Raw genomic sequence first — 10,307 nt, 5'->3', positions numbered from 1 at the left:
GCTTTTCCGTGTCAGACTAAATACTTGTTCATCAGCACTATTATCCATGCAACAGCTGAAAATAACCAGCTATAGGAAGAACACAGAGAAGAACAAATACAAAGGCTGTGCATATGCATAAAAGAAATTAAATGAAAAGGCAAATTACTCAGTGTAGTATCTGATGCTGTAGGGAAAGTGGACACGAAGCCACTACAGTTACACAAGTGTAACTTTGAAAATGTTGTGCAGACACAAGGAGCACAATGGTTACAGACAAGGTAAAGCTAAGCCTAAAATCTAAAGCTTTCAGTTTCTCACAGCAATAATCCTGATGGCTTTCAGTCTCAGAACATGAAAGGGATGAAACTCTGGCCTAGCTGGGAGCTCACTCACTGACCCCATCCCATCACAGCTGGGGCATGACTGGCAAAAATGAAGGCTCACCAAGTATGTGCGTGGAAGCAGATGTGCAAAAATAAGCAAAAACTTTTAAAATCACATTTGGAGTTACTAACTGTTGCTTTCCACATTCAACTGTGTTACCTCCAAACACAAAGGAGTAAAGCTAATCTGTAAGTTAAACTAATGCCCTTCCAGAAGAAAGAAAAATCAAGCAAAAAAACCAAAAGCAAGCATTTTGTTTTCTTTCAAGTGTTTGCCAGACTGACTCCAATGCTGCAGGCCATCTTCCTGAAAACACACTTGGAGGGTTGTGCAAACCATCAGCCGTGTTTTGGTCCTCCAAAGGTGCTGTGGTCATCTCTGACACATCCACACTCCTCTTTATAGGTTCACCTATTTCACCTGCAAGGTTGTGCCAGTACCTTGACCACTTTTCTCCCCCTCTACAGAAGCACTGTTTGGCTTCCCATAACCACCCAAAAGCACTTACACCACTTTGGGGAGCTGGCTCATGTTCAGTCTCATCAAACCACAGATTTTCATCCGCCTCCCATTTCCACTCCCACACAATTTTTGAAGGAATGCAAATAGCCATATATCAATCTCTTAAAAAAAAACCCCAAAAAAACAACCGACTAAACAAAAAATCCCTGAAAGACTGGAGGTCTTCTGCATGAAGAACTTTCTCCTGAAATTTCTTCCCACAAAGTAAGTGGTGTGTTAACCAATATAAACAAGAGTCAAGTGATTCTTTCCAAAATTTTAGAGATTAGTTATGCAGCTACCATTGGCATAAAACAAACAACATAGAGCTTCTTCAGAAGCAGCAAGTGTCAGGTTTTGATTGCTTCGCTCAATTAAAAACAAAAAGCAACAAACCTTCTCAGACAGCCCGAGACAGCACTCCAGATGCTACATCCCTTGTCATCTTACAGCAGCCACCACCAGATTGCTGTCATCACAACATCCTCCATGACCATGCCATTCAACTCCAGTTTTACTCTTTTTCCCAGCATAAAGATCCCTCTAAATTCAAGTGCTTTTTAATGGATCACAAATTAGTTCAGGCTAGGAGGAGGCTCACAAGGTCCAGGCTTCTGCTCCAAGTAGGGCCAGCTGTGAGATCCAGCTCAGGGCTTTGTTCACTCAGGTCCTGAAAATTCCCAGCGATGGAGACTGCACAGCCTCCCCAGGCAACCTGTGTCCCAGCTGTCTGTCCTCAGAGTGAAAACACTTCACCCTGGTAACCAGTGTGAACTTCTCTCATTTCAAATGGTATCCACTGTCTCTTGGCCTTCCACCACTAAGAAGAGCTTGCAATGATGTCACTCTTTCAGTGAAAAGAAAGCACTCCTCACACTTTTAACTCTGCTGTTTATCTGTTTATGCAAAGTACACTTTGCTCTGCGATTTAGATTGCTGTTTCAGATTTTAACTTTTCTAACAGCATTTGCCAAAAATTCAAATATAACCAAATCAGAGTGAAAGTGAAAAACAAATCTAAGAATAAAACTTGGGTGGAAAGCTCACCCATGTGATCACATCAAACTTTCCCTGATGTGCCATGGTGATGGCAGCACTTCAGCACTCATTACTGCATTTCCAGATATCGAAGAAGCATCTCTTTATATAGGTGCAACATGAGAGCCAATTATTCATGCAGATTACAAAATAGGCCAAAAAAGCAAGATACATGCTGGAGCAAAGCTATGAGGAACACAGTCTGCTAGTTTTCAAACTCATAGAGTTTTGAGCAGTGTGTCCATCACAGGAAATATGCTTTGCTTCCTGGCCTCAGAAGCTATTGCTCTCTCAGGCTCCTCAAGGCTCCTTAGCACATCAAAGGACAGCAATCCAAATCAGCAGTCGTCTTACAGACCTCACTGCTACTCAGTCACCAAATTACCGTGTACCAGTCATGCAGAAGGCTTCTTAACTGCACTCTTAAGCCATGCAGCTGAGGAGTAGAAGACATAACCAGAACTAAGAGCAAAAGTAAATGCAGCAGTGCAACAAATGTTCATCCTGCCTAAAAGTCACGTGATATGTGATTAATGCCATTATCCTCCAGGACTCTGGAAACTGCCCTGAGACAAGAGCTTCCCAACATAAGCTATGGATCAATAAAAAGGATTAAGCAACAATAGTTCAGAAACGCTCGAAAGTAAACTATCAGGCTTCATCTCAATTTTTCTCTAAATCTGTCCCTGATAAGAAATTCTTAAGTTTGATGCCCATCTTTTGGTCTCAGACTCTTTGCACCAGTGCAAGAATGCAGGTGACGCAGACTGTGCACACTCAAGAGACTGAAAAAGGAGGAGGAGAGGGAGAGAGAGCCAATGTCAACCTTCCCCCCTCCCCCCCGAAGGGGTGTGTACCAGCTAAACTCAGCCACAATCTGTCAGCAAGTAGCCAGTGCCAGCCCTCCGCTCACTCCCACGCCTTACCCCGGACAGGGCCATCACCACACCAGGAGCACTCACCTCGCCCTGGGACAGGACACGCAGCCAGCCCCACTCCCAAATCACATCTGTCTTGTCCCTCAAAACTTAAGGCTGTGCATAAGTGAGGTTGTCACCACACAAGTGAGAGGTAAAGCAAGTTGTTTTGCCTAATTAAACCTATTAGTAGTAACGAGTCACTCCTGCTAGGTCTAAATAGCTCAGAGATAAATCCCAAGGCTGCTAAGCTGCCAACCTCCCCTCAGTGCTCAGAGGCTGCTTTTTTACTCCTACAGACAACACTGGGTAAATACTACCACCTCCAACCACGCTCCTGGAGCAGATCTCCAGGTTGATATGTGTAGCTATGATATTATGAAAAATCCTTTGCTGAGATTTTTCCTCTCCTGAGAAGCTGAGGAGCCTCAGGAGAGAAATGTAAACAATAACTGTCTGCTGCTGTGGAATGCAACAGGTGCATCCATGATTGGTCCATGTGATTTGTTTTCCATTGATGACCAATCACAGCCACCTGTGCCAAGGCTGGGAGCAGTCACAGGATTTTTGTTATTCTATTCTATTCTGTTCTTGTTGTAGCCTTCTGATCTCTCTGTTCTTTAGTATAGTTTTAATGTAGTATTTTAATATAATATTTAACATAATAAATCAGCCTTCTGAAATGGAGTCAAGCCTTGTGTCTCAACATACGGAGAGTCCTCAACAGATATGTTCAAAGCAAATGTTTTCCCTGCAGCTGTCCAGTCACCTTTATTGAAAGCCCAATGCTAAAACCTCCTCCTCAGGGAGCAACAGCAGATGCCCCCAGAAGAATATTCTGCAGGTCTGGCATCTGCACACAAGGAAAGAGTGCGACCCTGACAGAGCTTTGCACTTTTTAATTTTAATAAAAGAAACCCCACCAGAGACTACTTGGAATGGAAGAACTTTTCATGGAAAATTCTTCTACAATATTTAATGCAAACACATCATCAACACATCATCTCTTAGAAGTTCACACCACAGGCAACACCAGTATTAGGAACAGTAAGGAGAACGACAAACGACGATGGCTTTCTGAAAAGCCATCCATTGAATCTGCTGTCTGAACTGTTTGCAGAAACAACTGAATAAGCCAGAAAAGAAAAATTAAAATGTTCTAAGCTGTTGCTTCACAGCATGTCTTACAGAAAAGTAATTTAAAAGTTATTACAAAGACAATAACACTCAATCTCATAACTTGACACTATTTCAAATTAATCCAGAGCATGTTAATTCCTTCACCTTTGTCAGTGATAAAACAGAAAAAGAAAAAAAAAACACTCAATCAAAAATAATTTGAAATTTAGTAAGCTTTGCCTGTTACATTGATAAAACCAACACTGCAAAAATAGCCTTAGCTTTCATCAAGCACATCTTCCAATACATAACATCATTCCTCTTTCTCCCAAGCAAGTAGACGTAAGAGAAATTTATTTTGCAGACTCACCAAAATTATCCATATTCCAGGAGGCAGCCATTCATCCAGTTTGTGAAGTCCATGGTTTCAGCACCGTCATAGCCATCAGCAGGAAAATGAAGAGAAAAAGAAGAAAAAAAAAAAAAAAAAAAAAAAAAAAAAAAAACTTCATGAGATTCAATGAACAAATACAACACTACTGCTTTGTGTTAAGTCTGCATTACAAGACAGTTTCAGGTAACTCACTAAATGGACTGAACATAAACAACCCTCCACTCTTCAATTTACTCTAGAAAGAAATAAAAGACCCCCACAATATCAATGTTAATAAAATAATTACAGTCTAATAAAGATCTGTCAAGGCTGACCTCAGAAGGAACATTTTGTGAGGGGGGGAAAATATCTTTTTTAAGAAAGAAAAACCCTTCTACTTTACTTCCCCAATCAGGCAGTAACAGGTGTGCAATATCACAAATAGAAAAAGGTATATTATTTTCTCTTATACTGCTGACATTTCAAAATCCTTGATGAGGAGATGTAACATTTGGCAAGGAAGTAAGGCAAAGCTACCACAGTGACTGCTCAGTTTCAGAATCCTCAGTCAAGAATGGGGGATTGGCAATTCATTCTTTGTAATTAAGGGGACCTGCAGCCTACCCCACAGCTGAGTATCTATGCACTATTACACATCTGCAAACCATCAAGAACACCCAAGCTGAAACAACTTTTTTTTTTCAATTTGGACTTTGAACAGTGTCTGAGTGACCCAACTCAGTGTGTCACTTCTCTCCTACTAATAAAAACCCAAGAAAGAATTTTACAGCTTTCCCAGGCTCAGCATTGATTTCTTTTGGCAACTGTTCCAAAACAGTCGACCAATTTAGCATTCCATTTTTTTTTTTTTTTAATCCTTTGGAGACAAAATGCTTCCAAGAGATCAGTGCAAAATACCAATTGCTATGGGTTAACCTAAACAAACTGCATGCTGCATGTGTGTATGTAAGGGCAGATCCAAGAGATCAGTACAAAATACCAATTGCTATGGGTTAACCTAAATAAACTGCATGTGTGTATGTAAGGGCAGACAAAGGCATGCTCTTCTTTTGACTAGAGAAATCAATTGCGTATGCAAGTTCAGGAAGTGCACAAGGTCCTGAGTGCAGGCAAGGAGAGTGCTGAAGCTTGTGCTGGAAGGAAAGGAGGCAGTGAAGGAAATGCTGTCATCATCTCCCAGGAGCTCTGTGACCATCAGATTAATCAGCAAGCTAAGGCTGACAAGATGTCAAAAAGCCAGAGGCCATTGCAAAGTCCCTTCCAATAGACTGGGATATATCTTCTCAGTACACATGTTTCAACCATCCAAATTCTCCAAACCAACTATTCTCAGGAACACTCATCCTCACAACTCAATGCTCTTCTGCTGGGTCCCAGTAAAGGGACTTTCATTTTCACCTCCATAAATCTCAAGGCAACTCAGGAGGACAGTGAGCCACCAGCACAGCCCCTGATGTGGTTTCCATTTGATCTCTGCAGAAACTATGCCATATGAAGGCAAATTTATCTGTTGGTGTCAAAAAAGAAAACGAAACTGGCATAAGCAACTAATTTGCAGCTCCCCCCTACTCGATGGATAATGGCTCATGAGTTACCTCCTCCTCAGCCTTCACGGCTCATTAATAAGACAGCACGAAAGGCTGCAGAAAAAGGAAGATGATTGCTCACATATTTATCACTTTGCTAGCAAACAACTTTTTTTTGTTGTTGTTGCTGTTTTTGTAGGAGTGCTTTTACAGTAGAAGCCATTCCAGTCCCTTCATGCAAAGAACATTGGAGAGGAAAGGGAAAGGAGATTGCAAAAGATTTGCCTTCATTTCTGATTTCTCTTATCAGTCTTGTGTACCCCAGTCCTTCCCCAGAGCTGCAACCATGCCCCATTACTGTCACTGTGACTGTAGTTACAGATTGCCCTCAAGATATTACCTGTCTTTTACCTCTGCAAGGGAAGCTGAAATTACTGGGAGAACATTTTTACTGGAGCAGACCTGACTCAAAGGTGCTCCCAAGGACTGTAAAAAGGCCATTAAGTCGCCTGACTGCACGGAACTTCATAATAAGGAAAGTGAGATTTTGATGGTGGCATGGAGCAAGCTTAACATTAACGAATTTATCAGGATAGGCGAGGTCACATGAAAGCAGATGTTGAGTAGGTGGGAATGGCGGGAAACATGGTGTGCAAAAACACGAGGAAGGAACAAAACAAAAATGTATGGATGACTCAGAGCTGGCAGAATTCGTGCAGGAGAGCTGCTGAACTGGTTTATTTAGAATGGGGAGGGGACAGGAGAGCAGCGTGTCCATTGACAATACTGCAGATGCACTTCTGAGTGAAAACAAGAGGTGGTTGTTAAGTTTGACACGTTATAAGGGGCAGAGTTCCATTATCAGCTCAGAAGGTTTGGGGGGGGGGGCAGGGGGCGGGAAGATTACGATATGCCATAATGGGATGGATGAATGAATGAGATGTAAATTGCCTTGAGAATTGTAGCAGTATCCACTGCCTACACCACATGCCAGTTGCTTGGGTCAGAGGGAGGAGAAATATGTAAGAGCAAGACCACAGGGACATTGTGCATTTCCCCTGCTCCTTTTCACATACTGTTTTCGCATGACACTAGTTATGAAACTGAAAACGTTGGTTCAGCTTCAGGCAGCAATTTTAGGGTCAATTGCTTCTTCACCAGACACTGAAATCACAATTTGTCAAGCATCAAATTAACTGTGAACGTTTTAGGGGACAGTGAATTTGAGTTATGCATTATTATTGGGTCCCCTTTCTCAAAAACCTATCTTGTAATCCCTCTTGATATGGCAGGTGCCTTTTTTTTTGCTAGAATCACACTTTAAGATGAACTCTGCAATTACACTACTTGCTTTTTGCTCCATCAACTCATTCCCAACTGTTATGCACTCTTGAAAGTACAGATCTCAAGTGGTGGAATACACTTTCAAAACCATGTGAAGCGTTTTATCAATTTATCACAAGAGTACATCAATATAGGTTTTCCAGCTGAAAGCATTTAAAAGTTTCCTGAAAACTTTTCTAGTTCAGCTTGGACCCACTCCTAATCCACAGACAGGGTAAAATACCCATCTGGCACCAGCACAGCACAAAATAAGTAAGCAATAAAGCCTCAATGAGGTTAGCTGTCCAACAAAGCCCCAGTACCCAGGGCTGTGCATCCTTCCCTAATTCTGTCTACAACACAGAACAACTACAAGCTTTGGTGCTGCAACTGCTATCACTCTGTATTCAGCTGAATCAAACTGGTGTTTAAACATCATTCCAGCCAATGCCCCAGCAGGCTAGGAAAGATGGAAGCTAGTGGAAATTGGAAAGTCATTGCTGGGAGCGAGGTCAGATTTGGATTTATTGTGTCACCTTCTGTAGCAATTCTGGGTCAGAATCAAACTTTTACATTTTACTCTTCTATGCAAACATTAGAGAGTGAATACGAAAAATGTATTATTTAAAACAGAAAAAAAAAAGTCCATCAATATTCTCCAAGTCTTATAGGTCTGCAGTTAATTTAAATGAGAAATGACATTTCGTATCCAGGTGGGATGCTCATAAATCTTTTGGACATATGCGAGTTAAGCTGAAGAAAAATATGACATCAGCAGTGCTGTGAAGATTTTGCATTTAAGTGATACATGACAAAGCTGAGTTTGGTTTGTTGGGCCTCCATTTCAGTTCTACCTCCCCAGCCTGGTATCTGACCATTGAGGAGCTTGCGAAAGCTTACCACACCACGAGCCATGAGCTATGCAGCTGAAAATTCCACTTGCCTTCAGTAAACAAAGGCAGCATTAAACATCAGCACTATCAAAATTTCCCCTTTACCCCTGCAATACAAAGCCCAAGTGTTTTTTGAGTGTCACCAAACACAAGCTGTACTAAGTCCTCAGAAGGTGAGGAACTTCAGGTCTGTCTCAGCAAGGTTTCATAGTTTCACCCAAGAACACGTCTGTGGAAAAGCTGTACACCTGCATGCAAATAAACACATACATAAACAGCACATGTATGTAAACACAAATGCATCATGCATATGTATAAAGGATGTATAATTGATATAGAGTGGCTCAGCACCCAGCAGGTGGCACTCATACCCTGAGCTCCAGAGGCTGGAGTGCGGTGGAAGGCTGGGACTCCTCGCTGCTCTACAGGAGGCACCATCTCACTGAGAGGTAAAACCACCACGGGCACAAAAGCACTCACCACCCTTTTGCAAGGCCTGATGTGTCAAGTCCAGCATCTGGGCCAAAATCCCATTTAGCTTACTGGCCAGGCACCCCCTCCATTAATTCCCCCGGCAGCTGCAAGGCTCCCCCTTGACTGCTGCTGATTTTCAAGTGCTCTTGCAGCCTTTCCAGAGGAGCAGCATTTTAGGCACTGAAAGGGTCCTGGAATATTTTCCATATAGAAGCTTCACATTATGACATCAAGAACAATACAACTAAATGTAAAGCTTCCTTCAGACTTCATCACTTCTTTTCTCCGTTTGACACACCCAACTAGCTTCCAATTAGTCCCACTAATAATTTGGGCTTTTGAAGATCTTATGAATGAGCAAATCAGAACTGGCAGAGGAAATGCTGTTTTCCTTTGATTAAAATTAAAGACTTGTTTTCACCCTAGACTTAAGTATCACTATCATATGTACATTCTTAATACACCTCCTTCTAAAGCTGAGTGGTGCTTCAACTTCAGCTGAGTGGGTTTGTTTTTAAAAAAATATTTTCCTTTCCAATTCAATATTCCACCCATCTCCCTTCCTTCTTAAAAAAAAAAAAAAATTAAAAAAAAACCAATAAAATCAGTTTAGAAGCATCAATTTGAAAACATCAGCTCTTTGTGGAACAGTGCTGTTCCCTGTTACGAGAATGCTTCATGTCAGATTGAAAGATACCTTTCCAAGGTCATTTCATGTTCCAATGGGTTTGTTATGAAGTTGTGGAATGGCAGATAAGGTTGCATGAGATAGTAAAGTGCCTTCCTAAGCTAGTTCTGGGCAGTAATGTGCAACCAATATTTGAGCAAGGGACTTCAAGAAACTTCATATGCTGAAATAAATGCTGCTGCAGGAAGGACAGAAGTAGTACTGCGATAATGATAATCTGTTTCCCAATTAAAAAAAAAAAAAGAAAAGAAAAAAGGCCATTTTCTTGACAAGTTTGCACAAACTGCACACATTTATGGCACTTGGCAAAGTTTGGGTGCTTCTAGGAACATTAGGGGGTGTCTCTTCAGCAAGTTAAAATACCCAACCCTGTGTAATAATGAGGATTTGATGATAAAAACTGCTCAATTCAGAATCAATAGTGATGCCTTCAAATTGCAAGAACAAGGGTACAAGAGTTGCTCCCTATTAAGTACCAGGAACAATAATTTACAAGGTTAAAAAGGCGGGGAGAAAAAAAAAAAAGGTGCGTATCTAAGAACAGTTCTTTGAAAGTCTTGTAGTTACAAGTGTGAGGAATGATGAGCCAGTATTTTTAGACTGCTTCTAACAGATCCCAAAAATGGAGGAAACCATAAAACAGTATCCTCTTAGCAAGCTTTTAATACTGCCTGAGCCTATCCCAAACTCTGAAAAAAGGTAAGCATCTGGCAGCACACTGAATTGCGTGCCACCATTTCACTCATCATACTAGGGACTAAATCCTTCCCTGGAAGTAACAGAGGAACAAACATGCAAACTCCAGAGAGAAGCGAGGGAAAAGATCCCCCTGACAAATGGTTAGCTACATCTTAACGTGGTTTAAAGCTTGATGAAGGATCACCCATTTGGAATACAAAAATACAAGTATTTGGCATGGAAACAGCCCTAACAAAAGGGTAGGGGAACCTGAGGGGGTGTTTTTTTAAGTCCCAAATGAGCATTTTGGGGGTCCAACAGTCTGACAGAGAAAAGATTAGAAAAATGGCCACCCAGCACTGAACTATGCACAAAATGCAGAGTTTCGGC

This window comes from Onychostruthus taczanowskii, unplaced genomic scaffold, assembly GCF_017590055.1.
Source record: "Onychostruthus taczanowskii isolate IOZ18803 unplaced genomic scaffold, ASM1759005v1 scaffold16, whole genome shotgun sequence".
NCBI lineage: Eukaryota > Metazoa > Chordata > Aves > Passeriformes > Passeridae > Onychostruthus > Onychostruthus taczanowskii.
The sequence above is the reverse complement of the archived record's forward strand: the minus strand, read 5'-3'. Positions refer to the sequence as shown.